Source organism: Lepidochelys olivacea (genome assembly GCF_965140295.1).
Source record: "Lepidochelys olivacea isolate rLepOli2 genome assembly, chromosome: 2".
In the NCBI taxonomy this organism is placed as follows: Eukaryota; Metazoa; Chordata; order Testudines; family Cheloniidae; genus Lepidochelys; species Lepidochelys olivacea.
The window spans coordinates 133046572-133059692 of record NC_140412.1 but is presented as its reverse complement, the minus strand read 5'-3'; the positions used below and the strand labels follow the sequence as shown (position 1 = coordinate 133059692).

Sequence of the window (13121 nt, the reverse complement as noted above, 5' to 3'; positions counted from 1 at the left end):
ATTCTATCTCCTTATATGTGATGTTCATTTAGTGCAGGTTATGTAATGGTTTTAAAAAACCTAACAAAAAACTGGAAAAGAAACATGGAAAAGCAGAGGGCAAAATAGCTGCAAATATATAAAATCAGCAATTTATGTGTAGCCCTGCTTTATTACATTAAGCAAAAAGATTGTTATTTTTTTAAAATCTTCTAATAGTTGAATAGAACAATATTCTTTATTATGCTCCTAAAAGCAATATAAATTTAATACTCATACTACGAGTTTCAACTATAAGAACACACACTATATACAATCTATAAGACAAATAAGTGTACTTGCATTTAGCACAATGGGAGTCAGGAGGAGCTAATGACGATTGTTTCAATGGATCAGGGGCAGACACTTTCTGAAGCATTGTTCTAGTAAGTCATCAGCAAATGGTTGGTTGGTTGTCAGAAGTTCAGTAATAAAGTCAGTTCCTTTGTTAACAAACCTATAGGAAGTTTGGATATGATAACCAACATCAAAAATTCTGAGAATGTGTGACATCTATTTTAATTGTGAGAATGTGTGACATCTATTTCCATTCTTTGGTTTCTCTCTGGTCACTTATACCACAAAAATAATGCTTTCAAATACTGGTTCCTTGAAGAAGGAAGAAAGAGGTCATTGAAAGAACGGTATCTGTGTTTATAAATTCTAGAATGGTCAATAAGGCTTCAAAGATCCAGATAATGTTAGAAAATAAGATGTTATTTTTATTTATTTGTCTAGATGTATAAAAATGTGTTCAGTTTCTTGCTACATGCATCTTCAAAACATTCTATTATATTAATAAAATTAAAAAAAAAAGACAATTAGCAAAACTGAGCGAATGTGAACTAGGGAATACTATACAGAATCCAGTTTAAAGGACTCAACAAAATTCTCACCTCTAACAGACCACAAAACCTGTCCAACCAATGTCCTCAAGCAAAGGCTTTAGCAACAAGTGAGGCCTATGGGTCAAAAGTCTTGGGCAGGGCTACAAAGACCAGTGTATGAGGCCATGAATCCTGCAGTTGGAAAAGCTCTCTCAAAAATACCCTGCTACCAACCCCCACACCAGCTGATCTTAACTTTTGGGAAAGAACATGAGAAGAGAGATGGTTTTTAAGGTAGCCAGGACAGAAATCAAAACGCTTTCAGAGGTCAAAGCTAACATCTTGAATTGCACAGGGAAAGAAACTGGAAGTACAGCTACCATATGCTTACACCAGTAACAAAACAATAGCAACTTCCTAGCCAAGTGTAGATGGAAGAAATAACACTTGGCACAGCCTGAAAATTGCTATTTGGGAAAACTCGGTGTTTCTGAATAATAGCTGAAAATGTTTGGCTCCTCGACCTATTCAAGAGAAGGTAAAACTGGGGCTGCCAATGGAGGAGGGAAAACAGATGGGTCCCAGTCCCAGATATCTCCAAATAGTAACAGAAAACAGTCAGTCTGTTCTGGATCCCAAACCTCACATTACATTACAATGTCTTTGGGAAGCTGTTTGTCTAGCCATCAGCTGCATGTTTAGGGTGTTTCTCTTGTAACTGTTTAGGACCTTTGTGATGCAATTCCTCAGCTCGAGCCTAACCAATGACAGCAGTAAGAGCAGGACTAAAGCTACTTTTGTTGCTGTAAAATGGAGGTTGCGAGAATGCTGATAACTATATGTATAAGAACCTTTACATTAGGAACAAGTGGATGGATGTAGCTTCACTATAAGCTTTGTAGGTAAAATTTACATAGGCTGAAACAAGTTCACTAAAATTAGAACTACTTCTGTAACCTGCGGTGACAGGGCTAATCACACTAATTTAATCATCAAGGCAGATCCTGGATTTTCTCAGTACAGCCTTCATTGGCCTGTATACCTACTGATTGCCTTCTGTTGTTCACCTGCTGAACTCCTATCAAGCTATATGGAATTTACTTACAAACTATTTTATTTTTGCATGTTGAACTGGTAGAGGCTTCACTTAAAATCACTAAACACAAACATGAACTGTAGAGACAGCTCTAATATCCTGAAGATAACCTTGTGACACAGTCTGATAAGTGTCAATGATTTCTTTCAGAACATTTAAATACCATCCTATTTTAGAATTCCTATTACATCAACCAGGAACATGGAGAATAGTTGTTTATAAATGGGGTAAAGTCACTAGTTATTAGACTTTGTCTGGATATAACTAGCCTCCACAGACAGCTCGCTATTCCTGTTGTATTGTATGTAGATAAAACACAAACTGATTTCTAAACAAAATAATTTCCAGTAGCTTAGAAGTATCAAATGGAAGAAAGAAAGAGACCGAAAGAGAAAGACTGAAAGAGAAAGACCAATACTTCTGGGCTTCCCCTAAAGTGAAGCAACATGTACGTCTTTAGAAGATATGATTAAGAACAAATGTTCAAAAACAGTTACAATTATTTTTAAACACAAGCAGAAAGAGTGAAAAATAGTTTATGTGATTTATAAAACAAACATACCTCAAACACACAGGTATCTTAATTTCACCAAAGAATTAGTATCTCAGCTGTCTTCAGCTTTTTCGTCTTCAGCTCTTGCATTTGTTGCACTGGCCTAGGAAAAATAATCTCAACTTACTTTCAAACAAAGCATAAGGCTATACCAAAGGAAAAAAAATGTTAATAGCATTGCTGTTAATTCCTCAATCCTACTTCATTATCGTAAGGAAATAAATCTCAGAAAAGGATTGCCTTATTAAAAGTGAATTAGAAAACTGAATGTCATCAGTGCAGGGAGGCATTCTCTTAAAATGCAATCTGCAAGACATTGTATAAATAGGGCACTATACAAAAATATTCCTATCAGGCAATCTTTAACAGATTTTCAACAGATGTGTACATAACTTTGATTTCATGAATTCCTAAAATAAAATATGTCTACATTATTTACCATGATCTCTCAAACAAATAAGGCAACAACAACAAAAAAGTCGTCATTTAGATTCTACTCAAGGAACAATATTGTAAAGGTATGTAAGGTGAGCGATTATCAAAATATCATTCATGCAATTTTTCCAGTGTCATCAAAATATTTTATTTACCTTGAAAGACTGAAAAAACTGGTTTTGTTTTGATTGTATTGCTATATATAACCCATGATTAAAAAGAAAGTGTAAACCCTTATGCACATCTTAAACACACATCTATCTCTACCTATAGTTATGTGTGAAGGGTCTGAGCTGGGCAGAAGCAGTGCACAGTAAAAATGCAAACTTGGGACAACTCAGCACAGTGCTGAGTTAATTAATATTATCATATTAATATAACCGTTTCATCTAGCACCACACTATCTATACCTCGCACACATCACTTTCAATCATGTTATTTGAAAATAGGCAGCATTGAACAATTGCTCATTGGAAAAACTCATCAGTATTAAAACAGATTAATAAAAGTTTGACATATTTCTATATAAATACTGTTTTAAATATATGGGGAAAAAACAGGTGTGTACAAGCCAACTACCGCATGTCATTTTTCTTCTCATTAGTATCATTATTTCTCTTCATTGTTTCCAAAATTCTATTCTAATTCTCTACCTGGTGGTCACCCTTTGAATATTTCTATAATTGACATAGCTTTTTGCATTATATAGCCGTAACCGCTGTAATAAAATTATTTTGAAGAAAATATAAAAGTGACGGTGCAGGTACAATATAAGATGAGAAGACTAGATCTGAAAGATATCCATACTTTGTGGAACCTAGTTAACACCTGGAAACAAATGGTGGAGACTTTTAAAGCATTCAAATGAAAAACATGTATTCCCTTTGGCCGTGTTCATGACACTTTCCACAAACATACTATTTTTTTCACTGAATCCTAGTCTCAAATTCAAAAGGGATATGTGTTTTGTGAAAGGGATCATGTTGGAAATGTCTGTGGGAAGAGATACAATTTTGAGGAGTAGAGCAACGAAAGGAGAGCACATTTGATTCTTATTTGTATATCAATATATAAGTATTTCTCAACTTTTTCTCTCACCTTAAAAGTTTATTTTATCAATCTACATTAGGGGATGCCACTCATCACAACACTATCTGAGCACTTACACATGAATTCAATAGCAATAGTAGAGTCCCTAGTTGATTTGCATTATCCCAGAGGAGTGCAGCTGACAGTGGTTCATAAATTGAAATATGCTTTTTAATGTAATTAGGGCTTGATGCATTAATTGCTTTGAAAATTAGACCCAGAGCTTTAAATTGGAATCAGAATCTGACTAAGAGCCAGATGAGGGATTAGAGCATAGAGTGGATGTGCTCATAGCAGTCTAAGCCAGGAAGATGGTGCACAGCTGTATTCTGTACCAGCTAGAGCTTCAAAGTAACAGCTGTGTTAGTCTATCTTCGCAAAAAGAAAAGGAGTACTTGTGGCACGTTAGAGACTAACCAATTTATTTGAGCATGAGCTTTCGTGAGCTACAGCTCACTTCATCGGATGCAAACCGTGGAAACTGCAGTAGACATTATATACACACAGATCATGAAACAATACCCCCTCCCACCCCACTGTCCTGCTGGTAATAGCTTATCTAAAGTGATCATCAAGTTGGGCCATTTCCAGTGCAAAAAGAAAAGGAGTACTTGTGGCACCTTAGAGACTAACCGATTTATTTGAGCATGAGCTTTCGTGGAAATGGCCCAACTTGCTGGTAATAGCTTATCTAAAGTGATCATTAAGTTGGGCCATTTCCACGAAAGCTCATGCTCAAATAAATTGGTTAGTCTCTAAGGTGCCACAAGTACTCCTTTTTTTTCAGCTAGAGCTTGTGTATCTTCACATTTAGCTTCAGATCCAGTGAATTACAGTAATCAAGACTGGAGATGACAAACATATGGATCACTGTGGATAGCTCCTTGTCCAGGAGAAAGGGCCAAAGTGAGGAGTGAAACAGTAACTTGAGACCCATGCCACTGATGAATGGGGACTGCATGTCTTCAATGGAAGGTGGAGACAACATCCTAGCTGGCTCTTGAAAATGATTCCCGTTTCTGACCAGCATAACTTTGGTCTTGCCTGGGTTAAACTTGGACCAGCTACTTTCATGCAGGCATTGATTTCTTGTACACATTCCAACGTTTCAGCAATGACAGTGGCTGCATCCACAGAGAATGAAATATTTACTTGAATGTAATCAGCATACTTCTGGCAACTGAACACGTATGTCTGTCTCTCCCAGTGATCTCATGTAGATATTGAAGAAAAGAAGGGTAGTACAGCTATCTGGGGGACTCTGCAAGCAAGGGTCTTTAGCAATGAGGAAGAACAATGCATCACAACTCTGAGGTTTGCTGTAGAGGAATGACTGGAACCACTGTGATGCTGGACCATTTACTCCTGTTATGTCATGTAGGTGGGTTAGCAGTTCCTTGTGTCAATGGATGCAGAGAGGTCTAGCTCGATGAGTATGGAGATCATGCTTGTGTCCATGGTCCTAAGAAGATTGCTGTGTCCTGATCTGAACCTATTGTGAGGCATCCAATCCCAAATGTTGGCTGATGTCCATGTTGTTGAAGATCAGTGGTTACTACTTTCTCAATTATTTTGCCCAGGCATGGAAGGCTGGAGACAGAACAGTAGTTGGAGAAGTCTTTCAGATAGTTCATTCAATTTTCAATTGTGTTTTGCAGTAGGTGTGCTTCTCTGAAGAAGCCCTGACTATTTTTATTACTAGTACAATAGTTGTTCTTCGCTGGCTTTTACCAGCCAGAATGGGATGGATGCATTTCACAGATTGGGGTGCTAATATTTTCCTTAGGTTGGTATAGTTACTCTTATCGATAATGTATGTTTTAGTTCGCTCTTTAGAAGTTACTATATAGTACATTGTTGCTAAAAAACAATATTTTACAAATGTTGGTATCTGTCTTTATTACTCCTTAACACAGGGAGCAGGGGTATGATGTGAGAAGGGAGCTCTTAAAAGTTCTCGGGTGGAACAAGGGACCACTTTAAAGCTTTGTTTGGAGGCTACTGTATTACACAAACCATTTCATCTCTGGTATCACAAGACTGAATATTTCACCAGATTTACTGATCTCATGGGACTCTTTCAGGCTTGGTAAAATGCCTAAATCTTTGAGACTGCCCAACTATTTGTCTAATCTATTTCAGGTATGTCTAACGTTCCAATCAACTTGGTATTTCTGTGCTAAATAAAATTGTCTGGAATCCTCTCTGCAGTTTTCAGAGCAGCAAGGAGGGATAAACATGTTTATATTTATCATAGATTTAAAAAATAGCTTTATATATATATTCACTGATGTTTGTGTTGTACCTAAAGAAAAATGTATTGAAGAAATATGCCTTAACTCTTGCTCTGGCCAGTGACAAGCATGGACTCTTATTATTTCTTGGACTCGTGTGTATGTGTGTGTGTCTGTTGCTTAGGAATATTCTGCTTCTGCATCTGATAGTTTTGACCTTACTCCCACAAGCTGTATAGTTCTTGTGGTGCATAATTGTCTTTCAGGACCTTGCAGAACTAGATAAAACATAGTCAGGTCTTAATTTAGAAACACTCAGTGGATTAACACTAGTACTTCAGGCCAGGATTTTCAAAGGAGTCTAGGGAAGTCAGCTGCCCACCTCCCACTGAATTTCAGAGGCATTTGGGAACCCAACTCCTTGGGAAATCCCTGAATCAAATTTTGTTCTGAAAAGAATGGCAGTGGAGTTTGTGACACACAAGCATAATGCAGTTCCGTCAGACTATGAGCTGGTGTGTGTGGAATCAACTTCATCCTTTTGTGGCAGTTGGGCTCTTGGGAATGCCTGTTTTTAGAAAATGTTGTGATGGACAGTTGGAAATGAAAATACATTGTTAGTGTATTTTCACTGTTGAATGTCATGGTGTTTCCCAGGATGATAACATTAGATGCGGTGGAAAGAATTGAGTGCAATGAAATTAGCTTAGACCACAGGGGTCCACTCCCCGCAAATGGCTTGCTGGTAGCCTGAGCCATTTTTTTAATTAAAGCTTGGTTTTATTTAAAGCAACATGAGCATATGTTGGTAGTGACTGTGTTTTCACTGTAGATAGCTACCACTGTCATAGGAGACCTATTTAGACTCCATCCCTAAAAGATAAGATGGAGGATGGGAGAGAAAAGCTGGTGTGCGACATCTTGGTGAAAACTACTGCCCCAAGCTTGCAATCAACCCCCAGACGAAACATTGCTAAACTTGACAGCCTGCAGTTTTTCTTGCTTCCCTCAGGAGGTTAATATTTCACTGCTGCACCTAATACACATCTCAGTATGTCTTAAGCTGTATAAAGAAACAAACTTATGCATGACAGCGACACGACTAAAGATTTAAGTCTGAATTTTAGTCCCCTAAAATTTATATTCTAACATGTAATTAACAAATATTACACCATTTTTCTGTAGTGAAATAAATCTATAACTTAGACACTGATTATGTAGGATCTACCTTATGATTTGTGCAGTTACTCAGCAAAAGGAGCTTTAGTTGACCAAACCCCCACAAAAGATGGTGCTTGCATCCTGGATGGCAGCACTGTTGAGTGTGTTAATGAAGATAAATGCACTGCATTTTATTTTTTTCTAAATTAGCGCCATTGACAACAAAGAGAAAAAAATAATGGAACTTGGCATCCTCTCCTCAACTCCTACTAATATGAAAGAGCCAGAACAGGTAGCAAAGGGAGAAGATGTGGTTCTGTGGCACACCCACTGATTCCATATGCACTCAGAGAAGTCCTTCTTGTAGAACTGGAGATAGTTAGTTTTAAATATTATTTAGATGTGGCATTCCATTGAAGTTTTGAGAATAAGCCTGAATACACTAATTTTTACTCTTAAAAAATCATGCTTGAAAAAAACATTTTAAGACTCTGCTTGCACACCAACACAGCAAAGAGGCAAATTACCAGGCTGCAATAATGAAGCACTCTCTTTTTAACAGGATGAATGCTTCTTCCCCTATTGGCCACAGATGGCTTTTAGAAAACAAGGAGCTTGCCATCACCTGTATAACAGGAAGTCCAACATCAGACAGTATGTTGCAGGTTGTGCATTACACCTGAAAGCACGTTAAATGTCATAGAGGGAGGTGTTCCCGTCTTGCTGCTGGGCTTACCTGCACAGACTTGTGTAAGTGTCAGAAGAGTGAGAATATTAACAAAAATCTGCTGAACCTGTCTTTCACAATGCTGATGTGTCCGACAAGAGTTACTTTGAGGAGTCAGATACCATGACTGTCAGACTGGCAAATAAAAGTGTGTTTTACTGAGGGAATAAGCCCTACGGTGCCAACAATATACATGACTCAAAATGAACACTGATTTGAATAATAAAATAAAATGTTGATTTATATCAATAATTATGTCAATTCAGGCCAATCCAGCTAAGATGTCAGTTTTAAATATTTGAGAAATAAATGTCAAATACAAGGGGATTCCCATAAAAAGTTTTATGTTTTACCTTTTTCAGAACTGGGGCTGAGGAAAAATGCTGGTTGTCAAGGGAAAAAGCAATATTTTAGGTATTTACAGAGAAAAATTAATCAGATGTATCAAATTTATAATTTCACATAGTTAGGCCGGCGTATAAACAGTTATTTTGGGGACAAATGGTAACATAGTCCAGCCTACAGGGAAAGGTGAGTATTGCCAGGAAAAACAAATTATGGGAATGAGGTAAATACCTTGACCTATATTTACCACGAAAAGGTAGACATGGTAATTTATTGCACATTATTTGTTAGACTGATGATTGTAGAAAACATTGATGCATAAAACACCCCAGTAGGGCAAGAATTTTTAGTTCTTTAGGACATTTTATTGTCCATAATATTAAAAAAATAAAAATTTTATTCCAAATTGGCTATTTGCAATATTTTTTCTTGTGTATGATTAAGTTCCTCAGTCCATTCAGCCTTACCTTTAATGTACTTTGAGGCACATTTTGATCATTTTAAGCCAATTTGGGCCTTTACGGGGCAAACATTAAGGAAGTTATGGACAAGAACTCTGTTACTATGATGCCAAAACTGATAACTTTGGATGTGTCATGACAGAAAACTGCAGCGTTTCTTGTGGAAAACTTTTAAACTCAAGGTCTCTCAGATTATTGGCTATATAAATTTGCAGAGAAAAAAGTAGCGCTCCTGTTGCTGGAACAAAACATAATTTTAAGCACAATAAGGGCCTTTCCATACAGCCTATTATAAGACCAAGTCAGAATCAGACCCACTAAAAACAAAAGAACAATAAAGCCCAGGCACAATGGACCAAAACAGAACATGCAGAAGACGAAGAATGCTTTAGACAATCACAGCAGCCACAATATCTCAATTTAATTTACTTCAGAGAATGAGAGTGAGACTGAAAATTGGGACAACCACATTTTCTTGTCAAACAACCAATATTCCTTTCTTTGCCACCTATAGACAAGCGCTGTGAATTTCTTTCTTCAGCCTAGATTAAACTCTGCTGATATTTTTCACAGGGATGTACAAAATATACTGACGATAAGGTAGCAAACATTCTTAATCCACTACAATGCTGCATTCAAGAATGGCTTTGGCCCCATAAAAAGCTCCACAGCATATTTTAGATTGCATACTGGTGCCCAACTATTATTTCACAAATGTACCCTTAGTCCTCTGAGATTTCAGAGAGGCAACGGACCAGCCAAGATGTGTTGGCTATTTCCATGTAAATTGACTCTACGTTGAGGATGTGGTCTGTGGCTTGTGAAAAAGTGATCTATGGTTTTACTGCTTAGCAAATGAAGGCTCTGAATACCCAGTGCTGGCAGCAGTCTGACAGTCGTCTGGGACTGTGCCTAATGGCAGAGCATCCAGCCCAGTTTGGGCCTGGGGGCAGATAGAAAGATACCTGGACACAACCGGGCTTGATTTGAGCAACTGGCTTTGAGGAGGAAAGCTTTGTTTCCTAGTATTGTACTTAATTTAATTGCTGAAGTCACAGCAGCTTGAGCCTTTAGTTCCATGGGGAGCTGGCCCTGGCTCAGGCTTGTGGACTGTGAAAGGAACTAATTATAGTGTGCTCTTTCAATTTAAAAATGATAAATAGAAGGAAAAAGAAGAACAAAAAAGATTGAGCTGTACAGGCAGAGCAAAGTGCTAGGGTGTCAGCACTGCCAGGGTCTATATTGGTTATGTCACTTGCTCCATGGTTGAATCCGTTAACCATTATGTGCCTCAGTTTCCCTATCTACGGAATAATAATATTATATTCCCCTAACTTTTAAAAATTAAATTAATACACATTTGTGAAGCATTTTGAGCTCCTAGACTGGACATAACTAGGTAAGTGTGAAGTTGTTAAAGAAAGTTAATAACTAATTTTCTTGTATGCACCTACCACAGTTGTTGACAGAAGCCACAAAATTTAGGGTCCAACCATGCAACCCTTACTGTGAATAGGTTCTAAAGGATCAAAATCTAATTGTATTTTTGGGAGAGAGGGGCAGGTCTATATACATTTCTCTAAAAACCTATGAAATTTAATAGAGAGTAAAATCTTGTGTAGGGTCTATGGGGTTTGGTTTGGGGTATTATTTTTGTTTTGTTTTGTTTTTTACTGTTGTATAGAATTTTATAGCAAGTACAGTATTCACATTAAAAAAAAGGTGATTTTCAACTGTATATTTTGAACTTTACCATAGGCACCATCCTATTGAAAGCATTAGATTAAATAGCCCACTAACATTGGCAAATCACAAATGTGGACCTACCAATATTGTAAAAACGTGAAGAGGAATATTTTCAAAGCAGTGCATGTCAGTTTGCCATGAAACCTCTTTTGAAGATAGTGGGAATCACACAGCTAAATCTCCATGCACTGCTGTGAAAACGTAGTAGTAAGTAAAAAGCAATAAGGTACTCAGACAAACATGCCCAGTATCAAATTTTCAAACAGGTATAGAAATAAGCCTTATTGCTACAGTTTAACCACTGGACTACCTGACCCAATAAACTCCTTTTTTCCATCCTTAACTATGCACTAGCTAGTAACCGTAACAATCCAAAGATCTAAAATGAATAAGGCAAAAGATGGACAATTTTGTAATTTAAAAGTTATTAACATGTATATAGTGTAGTTATAAACACCATGAGAGTTCATGACACTTTACAAACAAATATAGAATCAACAACAGCTGTGATTTTTTTTAGATGAGCATATGGGAATCAAAACATTTTGAGTATCTCTTGGAGAAAAAAAACAAAATGCCATGAATAAGAAGGTAAAGAGGTAGGTCTGTGAATAGTGTCTACATTTCAGTAAAAAAAACCCATAGCTGGCCTTGGCCAGCTGAGTTGGGCTTCTAGGGCTTGGGTTAAGGGGCTGTTTAATTATGGTGTAGACATGCGAGCTCGGGCTTGAGCCTGGGTTCTAGGATCCCAGAGCTCAGGCTGCATCCCAAGCCCGAATGTCTATACTGCAATTAAACAGCCCCTTAGGTCAAGCCCCATGAGCCCAACTCATCTGGCACAGGCTAGTCTCAGGTGTCAAACTGAAGTGTAGACACTAGTGTAGACTAAAAGTGTAGACTAAAAGGGCAGGGGCCTTAGTAGGGAAGGGCAGAGGTGGGGGAGTCATGGTGGCAGTGAAAGCTTTACCTGGACACCAGCTTCAGCTCCAGAAGTTCTCCTTGCTCTTCAGCAGCTCCTCACCAAGCAGGGTCCCTAGATGCCTGCAATGCTGGACAAACTGCATAGCAGCTTGTCTGCTGGGAGAAAGCTCAAACAGGTGCCAGCTGGCTCTTCTGTTGAAAAGCCAGATCAATAGTTCTGTAGCCTGGCTTTTATCTACTGGAACCTAAATGATCACTCCAATACCACAATCTCAAGAGATTAAAAGTTGACTGTCAGACACCATCAAGATAAAGAAAATAATGAGTTGGAGCCCAAAAAACCATAATATTTGGCTACAAAAATATTATATTGTTATTTTTTGGTCTGTGTCTTGATTTTTTAAATCTCCCTGCCTATCCCCAGTTTGTGTGCATGTGACAGATAATGCAACCACATGAAAAGTCTTTGGGGACTATTATATTAACCTTATGAAGTTTATATGTATGTCTGGGGTCTAGGGATTGTATTCTACTCCATTGGGGAGGGTTACCACAGCTCCTTTAAAAATTAAAATCAGTGGGGGTTGATTATTATGGTCCCTGGACTGTCAACAGCTCCAGAGAAGTACCATCCTTTGACATGGTGTATATATACTGGCTGAAGCTGGATTTTTAAGATATGCAGGAGACAAAGAATGAAACTGGGACATAAAAGCCTGAGTTTGAACTGACAGAGGGGTGGTTCTTTGTCATTCAGCAAAGGGGCATGACCTCTTGTTCAAGGGAGCATGCAATCCTGCAGCACGTTTGGAACGATTGAAACCTACCAGGGTCTCCATAGGACTGATGGGCAGAAAGGGCTATTGGTAAAGCATCTTAGATCCTTTACTTGTGTTTCATGTTTTCGCAAAATGCTTTCATTCTTAAATAAAGATACTCTACTTTGGAAGGTCTCTGTGGTCACGTGTAACTGTTGGCATGCACTGGTTCATAGCCCCTTGGAAAGAAAGGAAAGTGCAGGGGCTGGATATAATCACAGTGCAACCTCAGGCAGCTGCAACCTAATCCTCTGGCCTGGAGAGAGAAGGGCCCCTCCCCAATTGGGATGATGGCTAGAGGCCTGAGAGGATATTCCTGGAGCAGAGTGGGATCAAGACACAGTCCACTCTCCCAGACTTTAAGGTGATTTTGGCCCCCACTGCAAGACATTATGAGGTAAGGTGATTTTGGCCATACATCTACCTGTCTCCTGCCCATCAATTAATTTTGCCCCCCTTAGCTCCCACTCCCCATCAGTTCAGCCTCTGAGCATCATCTCTGCTCCTCAGTTCACCCACCCTCTCCTGGGTCCGGGTAGCTGCAGCAGGGTCCTCTTTTCCCCTTCCAGGCTGGGAGGTGGGTGGCTCCAAGGGCTCTTTACCCCCTTCTGACCCTTCCTAGTGTGGGTGCTGCAGGAAGGAGGAGGAGCAGAGCACCATTCTGTACCTACAGCTCACTGGAGTGGAACA

At 38.5% G+C, this 13121-nt stretch overlaps 1 protein-coding gene across 1 annotated transcript in view; it reads right to left on the bottom strand.

Annotated features, from left to right (window-relative positions):
- CDH18 (cadherin 18) overlaps nt 1–13121 on the bottom strand; it is an 849773-nt gene that overhangs the window by 450022 nt on the left and 386630 nt on the right. Inside the window, exon 4 of the mRNA XM_084618628.1 lies at nt 2504–2597. The gene's annotated coding sequence lies outside the window, so the exon portion shown is untranslated. The remainder of the gene's footprint in view (nt 1–2503; nt 2598–13121) is intronic.